Source organism: Miscanthus floridulus, chromosome 17, assembly GCF_019320115.1.
Source record: "Miscanthus floridulus cultivar M001 chromosome 17, ASM1932011v1, whole genome shotgun sequence".
NCBI lineage: Eukaryota > Viridiplantae > Streptophyta > Magnoliopsida > Poales > Poaceae > Miscanthus > Miscanthus floridulus.
In genome coordinates this window covers 72,216,144-72,230,392 of record NC_089596.1, presented here as the reverse complement: position 1 = coordinate 72,230,392, position 14,249 = coordinate 72,216,144, and the positions used below count along the sequence as shown (strand labels likewise).

General features: G+C 43.2%; 1 pseudogene; it reads right to left on the bottom strand.

Annotated features, from left to right (window-relative positions):
* Positions 1-191: 191 nt before the first annotated feature.
* LOC136518099 (protein ACCELERATED CELL DEATH 6-like) lies at positions 192-5,055 on the bottom strand (annotated as a pseudogene).
* Between the last annotated feature and the right edge of the window lie 9,194 nt (positions 5,056-14,249).

Below are 14,249 nucleotides of genomic sequence, written 5' to 3'. Positions count from 1 at the left end.
GCATTCATTACGCCGTTAGACGGGCGTACCTAGTGCAGAGAGCTCCTGCTCTGCGCGAGGTCTAGGGAAGGGTGTCAGTGGCAAGCCTTACCATCGCCTGTGCAATGCGAGGAGACCGCAACTCGAACCCGAGACCTTCCGGTCACATGCAGTAAGTCTGCGGGTTAGGCAGTTTGAATTAATATACTACATTAAAAACAAAATCTGTTACAAAGAAAAGAACTAACACTGTCAACTATAGTACAGCTTTCCGAGGCGTCTGACAGTTCGAGAGCCAAGAGGGCATACAGATGCAGCTGCTAGTGTTACTGAACAAATATTACTGTCACACAGAATAACTCTAGCTAAGAAAAGCAAAATGCCGTAAGTTGGTAGCGAGCAATTCCAGAATCTGCAGAGAGATTTCACGAACCTCATGTAGGGTACAAGAAAGCTGCATCACCTTGGATTGCACACCATGGCCAGCTGCAGGGTTCATGTCTGCCAAGGAGTACGCTTTTAACCAGGGATTGCATGCCGATGATGGAAGCGCGGATCACATAAACAACAAGGATAGCTTGGGCAACTACTTTAGATATGTCCTGCCACCGGTGTTTGCTTGTCCATAACTGCATTGCAACCCGCAGACTTATCGGAAATGCTAAATTTGACACTAACCAAATGAGAATATACTCATCCCAGCTGTTTGCAGGGTCCAATGTCAGCCCAACTACCGTTGCAAATGCGACGACCATGGACAGAACTGCTCCAAAAACCAGTGCAGCAGACAAAATGAGGTAAAAACGGCGATGCCTTGATAGTCTGGCAAACACAAACAGAATTATCGCTGTTGTAGATAGATAGAATGACATGCTGTTTGCAATTATGAATATCCAGAAACCAGTTCTTCCTCCGAATACTGGCTTACCGGCATCCTTGCCTTCTGCAATATAGCCACCAGGTGGAGTCAAAGCAGCAGTGAGTGAACCAACTACAATAAATATAGAGATGTATAAAATGCTCCAGGACACATTAGCATAATTGCTTGATTCCTTCTTTTCTTCCAAGCACCACTTATCTGTCAAGTTTCTAGCCTGGTGGCATGGGCTGCCGGAAGCTTCACAGAGGGTTAAGCATGTGATGATGGAAGTGTTCGTGAACTGCATGAAAAGAGAAACAACAGAGTAAGAAAACAAATGAAATTTTGGAAGAGAGTAATGCACACAATGGTAACTTACCGATGAAAAAGTATAATCACTGTGTAACGTACTGAAGGCAACATCTAGAGGTGTTAATCCCTCATTGTTCAAAATGTCAAGATTCACCATAGTATCCATCATAAGTAAGGAGAAGATCAGTGTGTGCCCCTTCTTTACAGCCAGATGTAGTGGTGTGTTTCCTTCACCATCCCTTGCATTCATCATCCTAGCAGACTTTGGATTTCTGCAGATGTGCCACACCACCTGAATCCTGCCATGTTCAATGGCGCAATGTAGAATATTTCTGCGTTTGTTGTCAAGCAACTCATCATAGTTCAGGCATATCTCCATGAACTTGCAGACAATATTAACGTTACCCACTATAGAGGCAATGTGCACAGGATATAGACCCTCATTATCTGGAATGTATGCAAGAGAGCTGTTTGCCAATAAATGTTTCACTGGTTCAAGGTTTTTAGCTAATGTTGCATAGTGAAGGGCAGTTCTTCCATAATCATCGACCACTCGGGCAAGTTTTGGATCCCAACATTGCAGAGACTCGCCTATTTCTAAAACAGAAAAAAGACAGGATTACCATTTGACAAAATACAAATTACTCATCAAAATAAGAAACAAGTTGATCAACTAATCTGTGCAACACATACCTATATTCTATATAAGGCATTTTCAATGTAAAGAGTCTAAAGTGGCCCTAACTTACAACACAAAGATTTTGCTAGTTGCAATAAACACAATGTCAAGGACCTTTCATGGGCTCTAATATTGGGACCTAATACCAAGGAAATTTGTACATCTTGGACTGCTGGTAAAGTAGGGATCAATGTAATGTCAGACATCATTTAATTTTATTACATAGGACCTGGTTTTAAAGCATGCAGCATGTCCCTTCCTAGAATCAAAACTCACTGTACAGGATCAGGATCTTTATCAAGTTAAACCATATTTGACCCTAACCACCTAAAACTTCATTTGCGTTGGTAACAGAAAATGGGGCCGTTTATCAAAGCTCTGGAGATTGAGCAAAATAAGGCACCATCTTCTACTATTATTTAAATATTTCATCTGAATATAACAATCTGCAGAGATTGAGCGATATAAGGCACCATCTTCTACTATTATTTAAATATTTCATCTGAATATAACAATCTGCATAATATAAGGGAGATGAATATTTGAAGCGTAAATAAACATGAGCATTTCCAGAGCATTGAACAAATTAATAAAGCTACTCAAATTCACTTCTACGATAAGCAAGGAAAATATAAAACAGAGAAAATTTAGCTTCAACATGATTAATTTTATCAAGTTTTGCTCTCAGATACAGGATACTACTCTAGGTAGCCAACCATGGTCATATTGGCTATCTTGGATCTCATATTAGTTTGAAAGTTCCAATTAGACAATTTTCAGGTTTTAGACTAACAATTAAATGCTAACAGCAAAGCTATATTACCAGACAATCAATTTAAACATACAATAGCTGCAACTATATGATTATTATAATTGGAGTCCTGCACAAGTACTTTTCTACTGGAGGTAATAAAATTCTTCATCGGTAGAATGAACACCCTGGAACCTTCGGATTGATACTATCACACTGATCATCAGTAAGCTGCTATCACCATTGAAGTGCCACTCACAGAGTCAGTCTGCAATCATCCACACCTCTAACAGAAGTAAAAAATTGCATAATTAGGCAAAACTTTAAACTGACTAAGGCAACAAGGGGACTCAACGTGTATGCCTAAGGTGGAGCATTACATGTAGACGAAAAAAAAAACTAATTGCACAGTTTGGTTGGAAATCACGAGATGAACGTTTTGAGCCTAATTAGTCCATGATTGAATACTAATTGCCAAATAAAAACGAAAGTGCTACAGTAGCCAAATTCCCAAATTTCACCCAACTAAACACAGCCTAAGTAGGAAGGTCCAGTGAAAATGGTGGTTCAGTCCCGGAAGAGCCACCTCGCTGATCACGTTGAGGAACACCAATGAGGGATCAATGGAGACAGTGAGGTGGACCAGACTGCGCTGCTTGGTCCAAAATGCCAGTTTCCTTTCTATTTTCCTTTCCTTTTCTTTTTTTGTATTTCATTTTATTTCTATGTTATATTTTATCACAAAATCAAAAATAAATGGGAAACCCCCATACATTGGACTACACCTAAGGTCACTTAGTAGTTAGAGACCACTACAAAGTTCATGTGGCCCTGTTTGCTTGAGCTTATTCAGAACTACTTTTCAGCCATGTAACAGTATTTTTCTCTCACAATATTTCAGCATAAGCATCAACATAAGCCAAATTTCAGCATCAGCGAACAGGATGACATAGCACCAATAGAACTGTAAGAATTCAAGTTACCTCTGCTGATGTAGACCGCAGCATGCAATGCAGTTTGTCCATCTGGCCCAGAGTAGCTCACCGGTGTCACACTGTTTGAAGGTTCTCCAATCAAGACTTTGACCATGTCTGCCCGATTGGACGCAACCACCAAGTAAAGCGGAGACACACAGCTCTCATCTTCCACTGCAGCCAGTCCACTATCCTTCGACATGAGTCTCTGCAAGATAAGCACATGGCCATTCCTGACCGCTTCATGCATTGCGGTCGCCCCATCCAAATTCCTCGCCCTCAAATCTTCTTGCTCATCCATAGCACACTCCATGAGGTAATTGGCTACATCTACATGCCCAGCCCTCGCGGCACAAATCAGAGGTGTATCACACAGATTATTCCTTGCCTTGATAAGCGACATGTCCTGAGCACAGACCATCTTGACGAGCTCCAGGTACCCACAGCTGGCTGCAATGTGGAGCGCCGAGCTTCCCTCTGCCGTGACGCCTTTGAGGCAGCTTCTCTTCTCCCTGCTCAACTGTTGCCGAAGACTGTAAGCCTAGAACTTGTTCTAATAGGACTGCATCGCCTGTGGAAACAGCTTTGAGCAATTCGTGCTTCATTGTGTGTGGAGTGTGCCTTGCTGCCATGTATTCCAGTGCCAGATGAATAAGTTGCAATGGAATACATTTGCATAGCCAGAATTGCTATGTTCCGTCCTCAACTTCTCGTATATACAGAGCCGTGTGGATACTAATGGCTAACGGAACTTCCTAGCAAGCTCCTTCTTTGTTACTAACGAAGTCAAACAATTGACACAACAGTTTGCTCTAGTTAATTATTTGGTTGCTTAGAATACATGCCCACTATACACAATCTGGCGGATCAGACTTGTGAGGCCACTAACTCGCAAAGAAAAAGACAAACCTAGCAAGCCATGACCAATTTCATCCTTAAGTTAATCAGGTGGATCTGGGTTTACACTGCCCCAAACAAAAATAAAGCATCCAGCGCAACCTAATCCAGTATCATATTCCCTTGGTAGTCCTACGCCCTTGACATATGATACAACTAGTGAAGAATTAGTTAAATGTCACCTCGGGGTACAAACAGACACAGCTCAGCTGCAGGCACAAAGTTCATTGTATTGAACAATAGATTCACAATATCGGTGACCGATGCAACAAGTCCAGAATCACGCATAACTGCAACACAAGTACACGACTTAGCTAAAATCAACATCACACAGTGCGATCACAAGGCTTCCATTTTCATTATGTCCTATTGCAAAACCCCAAACCAAAGACAATAAATAGATGAAATGGCGAAGAGGGTAGAAAGTTGATTACTAAAGCTGCCTGCTCAGCCACCGGCAGCGGCGCAATCACAGTAATCCCTCATCGCCCTCGCGCGGGGCGCGGCGCTGGCCACACCGTCTGCCCCCTCACCTCCTAGGGTTACACGGTGCCAGCAAGTAGTAACCTGCTTCATCATGCGGCTGCTCTTCTCGTCTGCCCGAAAGCCGGCAAGAAGCAAGGCCGCAGGGCGGCGCAGGAGCAGAGAGCGGCTCGACCGCTCGAGCCTGGACGGAAGGGCTGTATGGGCTTGGATGGGCTGGGCTGGGTTAACGAAATAGAGCCAGTTAACAATGGCGGCGGGCTACAGGCTGGACTGACAAGGCGTATACACGAGAAATGTCCTAAAATTCGGCCCAGTTTTGGGAAAAATTGCAGAAACCCCCTATATGCCGATTTGATTTTGTCTTTCCCCTCTATATAAATCATTTTGTGGCAAAAGTACTTCTGTATTTTCAATATGGTTTTATTTTCCTCCAAATTTATAATGTGCTTAACAAGCTTCGTTTTTTTTCATTGGTGTAGTATAATTGGACGATTGCTTATTACTTCATGATATGTATGGGCATGGTGAATGGCTACCATCATAAGCATAAAGATGTAGATTGATAATGTGAGGACCCTTCAATTAATAATATTAAATCAAGTTGTCAATTATTAACCACACTTGATTTAACATAATTGACAGAAATGTAGTCGACCATTGCATATAAAAAGGGAGTACATAGTTCACACAAGTTCAACACATAAAGGTAGTATCGAGATTTACAGCGCAAGTTCCATTAACAGTGGTTCATGCTACCACCACGAACTATGCTAGTTTTGATGGATATACATGGACATGTCCATTTCGTATTCCTTTCATCCTCTTTCTCATCTCTTCCTCTCAAATTCATGGTTGCCAAGGTCTCCTCCAACAATTCAAGTAGATCTGATGACCTTAAGCGAGAGATCTTGTGACCCAAGCGGCCAAGCAAGATAAGTGAATTAGGGTTTCAAGGTTCAAAATTTTGGGGGACTATAAAGAGATCTTTTGGAGGTCGGTGGACCGGCGATGGAGCATAGTAAATGTGTTTGCCTAAAGAGATGGTGGAAAAGGCTAGATTGGGCGATGTAGGTGGCGGGAGGCGTCACCATAAGAGGGAGTGATTTTTTATGAGGGCTGGTGGTAGTGGAGGCAACATTTGGTTGCGGATGGCGGTGATGGCAAGGGCGAGCAACCCTCCTCTCGATTAGTGAAGGAATGGGATGGCGTGGTGAAGGGCGGTGGGTGGTATGGACAACAATTATGATAACATCGTTGACCGAGGACAGCAATGGGGAATGACAATGGCGTTTGGTCAACACACTAGCAGGGAGAAGCTATGTTATAGCTAGGGGTGCAAATCCCTCTCAAAATGAAAAAACAGTAATTTTAGCTAAAATTCTACCATATATTCCTAGACATATGTTTATGTACCCTCTTAATTCAATTTGCTCTAACTTCGCCACTGCACACTGGTAATGTCGAACTCATCTTTCTGTGCATGACATGTTTCTACGTTAGAAAAAAATGTTGAAAGATAGAAATCATAATTATGAGTTATATGTTGGGAGAAAATACCAAAAAATAGAAATCATTATGAGTTTTCATTCTAGTATGGAATGTGCATGCGAAATGGTTAGTCTTGTGCAACTTAAATTTAAGACCTATTTAGATATTGGCCAATTGTTAGTTACTAAATTTTTTTAACGCATCCAAATAGGAGGGCTAATAGGCGGATTAATTTTTAACTAAATTTTAATTAGTTGTTAACTAACTAGCTAATTAACTCTAACTAATTTAGACTATTTTTTAGGTCTGATTGGAGACTATGTGGCTTTAGGGATTAGAACATGCCTTAGCATTGTCAACAAAACGTCCATTGTGCACAAGCCCAACCGACCATGTCGAACTTTAGGTACACAAACGTAACTACGCTACCAGGAAAAATAAGAAGTTGAGAATCCTCGAGAGAACACCGCCACTCGTCTACCCCTCTCTATCTTTGCCTCAAAGCAGCCCCAACGCAGACCACATCTAGGACTTTGAGCAAAAAGTTATTGTCATATAGGCTTTGAACATGTGGAACAACTATTGTCCCAACGCAGCAAAAGTAGGAGTGCTGCTTCACCCGACCCCTTTACTCGACGCGTGCGCGTTAGTTGAGATAGTAGAGCACACATCGTCTTCCTCCTCTGGCCATCTTCCCAACTTCCCCTTTCCTCGCGCGACTTTCCCTGCCACCTAGGTCGTCGGGACCTCACCATCCACCTTCCCCCACCGTCGTGACCCTACCCTTCACTAACGCTGCGCTAGGTCGTCCCCGCCGCTGACCCTACCCATCAGTTATCATTCGCTACTCGGCCAGCGGCACCACCATCACCACACCTCGCCGCCCTCAAATTGCCACCACCGCAGGACTGCCCACCACTCCGGCCATCCCTCTAGGGGCGAAGGAGATTGGATATTTCTTCAAAGTTCCAACCCTAACCCTAAGCCCATCTTCCCCGTGGCTGCACGCGGCTAGCAGATAGGATGCTGCCACGTCGCTCCGACCGCCTCCCTCCGCGCACCCACCGTCCTCCCCTAACCAAGAGGAAGACACTGTGAGCTCATCGTCCCCGATGCCGCCCACCTTATCCATCGCCGTGGCCGGTGAAGAGGACGCTGCCTGCCTCCCACCCGCCCCACGCGCCCGTAACAATACCGGTGCACGTGCGTCCAATAAATTTTTGGTGCTTCACCTGCACACCTAGTCCAGCAGCAGGACCATGAGCACTCTTTTCTTTCATCCATATTCTTCTCTCTCCTCAAACCTCTACTTTTTCTGACCAAGCTACGAGTTCTTCTACAACACCTCTGCTAGACTAGGAAACCACTGTCTCACTCTCTCTTTCCTTCACGCCACATTCAAGCCTACGTGGCTCCACGAGGCCAATAGGTAATAGCCATGCTCGTGCGTTGAGGCTGGCCTCACATGTCACCCAATCAAGTCCTATGTCCTATTTTTATCATTTTTCCAAAACTACATATCTTATCAAGATCCTGTGCCGTAAAAGGTACGGAACAGGTCTAAAGCATTGAAAAAGTCAGGGCCTGGTTTAGTTTCTGGACGTAAAGTTTTGGGATGTCACATCGGGCATCATATGGAGGCGTCGCATAGAGGTGTTCAGATACTAATAAAAAGTAAATTACATAATCCATCAGTAAACCATGAGACGAATTTATTAAGCCTAATTAATCCGTCATTAACGCATATGTTACTGTAACACTTTATTGTCAAATCATGGATTAATTAGACTTAAAAGATTTTAATGTAGTCCGCAATATGTGTAATTAGTTATTTTTTAGTCTATATTTAATACTTCATACATATGTCCAAATATTCGATGGAATATGGTATAAACTTTTAAGAAGAAACTACACAAGGCCTCAGTCGTTCGTATGCCAGTCGTTAGCTGGCGTCGGCAACCGAGCCGCCTGAATGAACAAATCAACAAATAGCCAGGGTGCAGGCCACACCGAACAATTCATCTTCTCTCACAACTAAAAGACTAAAAGAGGGACATGTTTTGGTGCGACAAAAATTGGTTCGTCCGTCTGCCGCCTCATGCGAACGGCACCCCCACGTGACTTCCTGCGTCGCCTAGGTGGGACCTGCGAAGATCCCCGGATCGATCGCCTATTAGGAAAGATTGCCGCCGCATCCTGCCTGCCTCGCCTAGTAGGAAATCGCGACATCTTTCCTACGTTGATCCCGTGATCACCATCCATGGCTGCCTCGGTCTCCTCCCTGCTCGTCGCTCCCCTTGCGATCGCGACATCACTCCCCTCCCCTCCGTGACTCCCCGCTTGGCCGTGTTGCACGCCTTCGACCACCGTGAGGCGGCGCGGCTGTCCACGGTGCTGGAGGGCCAGATCAGGGGGCACCGTGGTGCTGGTGAAGAAGGACGCGCTCAGCTTGGGCCACTTCCAGGCGTCGCTCCTCGACAGCATCCACCATATCCTCTGCCAGGACACCTAGGCTCGCCTTCCAACTCATCAGCGCCACCAAAGCCGACCACCGTGAGGTGGCACGGCGTCCCGGTGCTGGAGGCGGCACACGCGTCCATGCGCGGCATCCCGGCGGTGCATGTGGTCAACCAGGGTATGCCCACCCCTTCCCTGCTCTCCCTTCTGTGCGAAAAGATCTAGCGCCCGTGCTCCCTGTATTGGTTTTGGTAGGCGAGGGCTCAGATCTGGCACCGCCAGGACTAGATCCGATGCCCCCGTGGCAGGATTCGTCAAGCCCCTGGCCGGATCTGGAGACGATGTGCGATCTCCGCTTATGGGCGGAGGCGCAGCGTAGAGGCGGCTGGATCCCTATCAGTTCCTCCACTGCCACATCCGCCTATGGGATGAATGAGCCGCTACTGCCAGAGTTCTTGGTTGGCAGCCATGGCTGCTGCGTGACCTTGGTCTCCGGCGCAGGGTGGGCCGTGGGCGGTCGCAGCTGCCGGTGGTGGCAAGTAGGGGGTGATGCATTCGGCCACACCGATGCTTCCATGCACCTCGGTCTCCAGCTTCCTCATCATCATCGGTAAGCTAGCTACCTCTGCGAATCCTCATCATCATCTCCTTTGGATAGGTCGATTTGTTCTGTGACAGCTGAAAGATGGCAAGGATACTGAGAGCCTCATCAGTGCGTTTCTACACGTGGAAGAGCACTTTTTGAAGAAGACTAACTCTGGAGCCATCGGTATTAACTCTAGAGACCTTATTGTTTGCTTCGTTTCACCGTCTGTCCACTCTTGAGTATTTGTTGTACCTGTGACTAAATAAGTTCCTTTCCGGTGGCTATAGGCTGTGAAAGAATGTGTTACCGAAAACACATGAAGTTGGTTATTCCTGCACTGCTTAACAAGAACAACCAATAATCTCTTTGCTCAGTGGATTGAATGAAACAATCCTAATTTTTGTTAAGTAGCAGCAGTCATACATCCTTACTGAAGCCTGAACTTGATTGTCATGGATGCTGTCAGTGATTTCCAAATCACTGCACAAGAAATAAATTGAACACGTTTCTTCTTCATATGCTAAATTGCAGTACATCTTTTTCTGCTCTTTTAGAGTATAGAAAATGGTATTCATGAGCTAGCATCTGCCTACACAGTTTTTATTCCTTAATAATATGATTTTAACACCTTCGAAAGCAATGACAGGGAGGGCTTAATATTCTTTTTTGTTGTGTGTTATGATTTTTTTCTTATATCTTAACTAGAATACATATAAAATAATGGGGATGACATCTTAGAACTTCCATGCTGAGGAGAAGAATGCAACTTGTCATTTGTCTGTCGTCGATGAGGGAAGCAGCTAGGAAATGGAGAAACGAAAAATGGATTATCTATTGGATTTATTCAGTTGAGATTCTTTTTCAGGTTGTCATTTTGTTCAGCTTAAAACTTGGGATCATTCTAAGATCAGATCTAGCATGTGTTCATTTTTTTCAATATAGTAAACTGCTCTGCTCATATGCTGGGACTTGTGGCCGGGTCTTGAATACTTGAATCAGCTCGTCCCTCCCTGCTGTTTAGTTCAAGTGATTCTCTCCATTTGCAGTAGACCGTATTGTTCTGTGATTGACTGTTTCTCATCGGTGGATCCTAATAGCATTTGGTTTGGAGACCTGTCGTGATGACACTGTTCATGCATGAGTTTCAGTTTTATCTTACCACCTATACCGTGCAACACGTATGATTTTTTGTCATAGCTTTTATGTTCATGTAAAAAATAGCTTCAAATTTATACTATAAACAAAGAAAAAAGAAAAAATTCACAGATGCTAGCGACTTCAGTTCTTGCACCAGCCCTCCTTCAGGTTTTGCATAGAACGCCTCTGCTACCATTATGACTCTATGATGTTTCTGGGTATGACTACTCTGATTTTTCAATGAACCGAGCTCTCTTTCTATTTCTGAATGGAGTTGGCCATGCTATTCCTTCTATTTCTATCTGATCATATTTGGTCTTAACACTAATTTTGAATAGTTATGCCACTATTTTGAATAAGATGTCCATTATTAGTTATTGGCTTCCTGATTAGTCTAATCAGCATAGACCCGAAAACATGGGTTCTGATTATTTTGATAGTTTTTCTTTTTTCTGCAAGATTTGTTGTTTGATAGTTCTCTCATATAATCTGTTTCACAGTCCTCATCATTACTAAGAATATGTTGCTCTTTGATATAAGTAGTAAGACCTAATGGTGGAAAATATCTTAAATGTACACATGCTGTAATCCAATATTTCTTGACCTATGAAATTAATTCCCCAGCCACGTTGCTTTAGCACAGCTGTTGCATAGTATAATGCTTCAGATCTATGGCTACTTCCTAGCGAAAGCACACCGATGACAGCTTTGGTGTTTGAGCTCCCCGAGGGCATCTAGGCTTGGTCTGTGACTTAATTGCCGACAGCCCCGACACCTGCGCCGCCCGGCTGCGGTAGCTCCGACGCGACGGCACCTACACGGGCGCACCCCGACGCGGCTGCCTGGGCAGGTCTCGGTGGTCACAGCGGTTGTCGCTGCTGCTCGCTGGCGGCTATCCCCTCCCCCTCCAGTGAAACAATGGAGACAGACACGCGTGCACGCAGTGGATACATGCAATCAAGGACCAGTGACCCAAATGTAGGCCGACAGCAAGGTTTGGGAGCAACGCTCCGATACAGGTCGACAACAAGGTATAGGGTTTTTCCCTTTGGGCATATGTATTGTTTGTCGACGAAATAATCTAGCTACAAAATCTAATCTATCACATTAGTGAACAATTCCTATCTATCTTTCACAGTGCGCTAGGTGTGTTAAGACATGTGTTGCTACTTTGTTGGTTTTTGTAATACTAAATTCTGGAACATTGTCTTACAGTCCATCAAGTGATATCTTCTAGCACTAAAAGTTTTACAACCATGAAGATTCCTCGTATTTAAATATCATTTTCCTTTTGCTTTATAGGCACGTAGATTTATTGCGGTCATCAAGGAATTGTTGAGGTACGACAACCAGCTACGCCCAAAAGGATAAATGGTGAGATCAGTACTGAACTGTGGCACTTCCATTGTGTGATTCAATTGTGCCCCTAATGTTCAAACGTGGTGTGGCAGGTTCTAATATTTTTGTAATTCAGTGTGCCATGCCGGAAACAAAATTGTGTGATAAGTTCTTGGATTTGTTCTAAAACTAGAGACAAATTGTAGTGTACAGTATCATGCCGAGGCTGGGTTTAGTTCTTCGATCTCTAAGGAATACTCAGCCTCCAGCAATCGGCTATGTAGCTTTTTTTGATATCGTTGCCATCACACTCGCTTACCAAAGCACTAATCATTTTTTGCAAAATCACAACTAATCTTTGTGTATTTGTCTCCTTATATATAAATTGATAATTCACATAGACAGGAACATGGACTATGTCACTTTCTACTATTTTGTTCACTAGCTATGCACTTATATTACTGTCACTTCTGTTTATTACATGCCATTGTCTGCTATGATTCAGAACACAATGGACTAACAACCTATTTATTCAGGCACATATATTTGGCTCTTATGTTAATTACTTTCGTATTCTTACTCAGATGCTGATTCATAGAAAGCCTACCATTATCGTCGTCACAGGTCCTATTCCTACATCATCAAGGTAATATCCGGGCACAAATTTTATCAATGAAGATCAAGTACTACATTATTTGACGCACATCCATCAAAGCATAAAAACAAAGGAGGGTGAGCAATATCCCCTCCTACAACTGAAGTGCATCTACTATGAACTGATGATTCGGTATGTGATGCTTCTCAATCTCAAATAGATTAATGCTACTACTGGGTTGGGATGATGTCTCTTGTTGTTTTTTTCTAACTTTTGCTTAGCGACCTCTTCTTTCCATTACTAACAACCAGGTTATTTTCTTTTGAGACATAGAGGTTGCACAAGAATATACAGGTGACAACCACTCAAGAGCAAGATGTACACATTATACACTCCATACTCCTATAATGTATATTGCGTTAGCTGCCATAGTCTATATAAGACATGTAATCTACTCATAGCTCATGTTGTGCGTGTGAAATGTGTAGTTTTTTTTGCTATGTAGATAGGTTGTCTCTTAAATTAAACTATTGCCACACGTCTCGCACATCACCTATGTGTTTTTGTTAGTGTTTTATCAGCATACCATCTGTAGTTGAAGATGAAGGAAAGGGAGTCACCATCAATGCGGTTTGGGCTCTGTGAACTGATCATCTGGTGTCCACGAGAAGGTCCTACCTTGGATGAGGGGCAGTACGTTTAGGGTCCGCTCATAACTGAAAGAGGCTAGCAGTAGTTTTTATAGAAGTCATAGCTCCTCGACCAAACGCACCCAAAAGCAGGGCTGATGGTGCTGTGAAATTTGAACACGCTAAAAGCTACTTTTAGTTATACAACTAGGTAGCGTGCTCATGTGTTGCTACGGGACAACTAAATTTTTTGTACTAAAAACACACGGATCGTACGATAAGATAATAATATTGTTAAATTAAATATCGACGTCAAAGTGACATTTAATTCAAAAGGTAAAGTAAAATTAACACAGTCACGGAGAGCGCGACGTTGCAGGCTCACAAACTCTACTGTATATATTTTTTTTATACGACTAAGATAATATTTTATATCAGCAAAAAGAATTCTACGATATCCATTTTTTTCACGCGCCAATAAATCCATGAATAAGTTTCGCTATATCTCTATATAATCATGTACACATAGGTTCGAGTATATATACAAATAGGTTCGTGCCCATGCGTTGCTACGAGACAGCTAAACTTTTGTACTAAAAACACACGGATCGCACGATAAAATAATAATACCGTAAAAGTATATGACCGACGTTAAAGTGACATTTAATCAAAAAGCTAAGTTCATAAAATTTACACAATCACAGAGAACGTGACGTCGCGGCTCACGAACTCTACTGTGTAGATCTTTCCGTGATACGGCTAAGATCATTTTTTATACCGGCAGGAAGAGATTTCCGATATCCATTTAGTTCGTGCGCTAACAAATCCACGAATAAGTTCCACCACATCTCCATACAATCTTGTACACGGCGCTGGCAAGCAAATTAGTCACAACTTATGTAATTAGTTTTATAATTAGCTTATGTTTAGTCCTCCTAATTGATATCTAAAAATTCAATATGACAAGGACTAAAGTTTAGTCCTATGATCCAAACACCTCTGCCTCTCGACTCCTGCTGGTTGCTCACTTGCATCACCATGTCTATGTGTTTGCACGTATATACTCTAATGGCAGAACATCT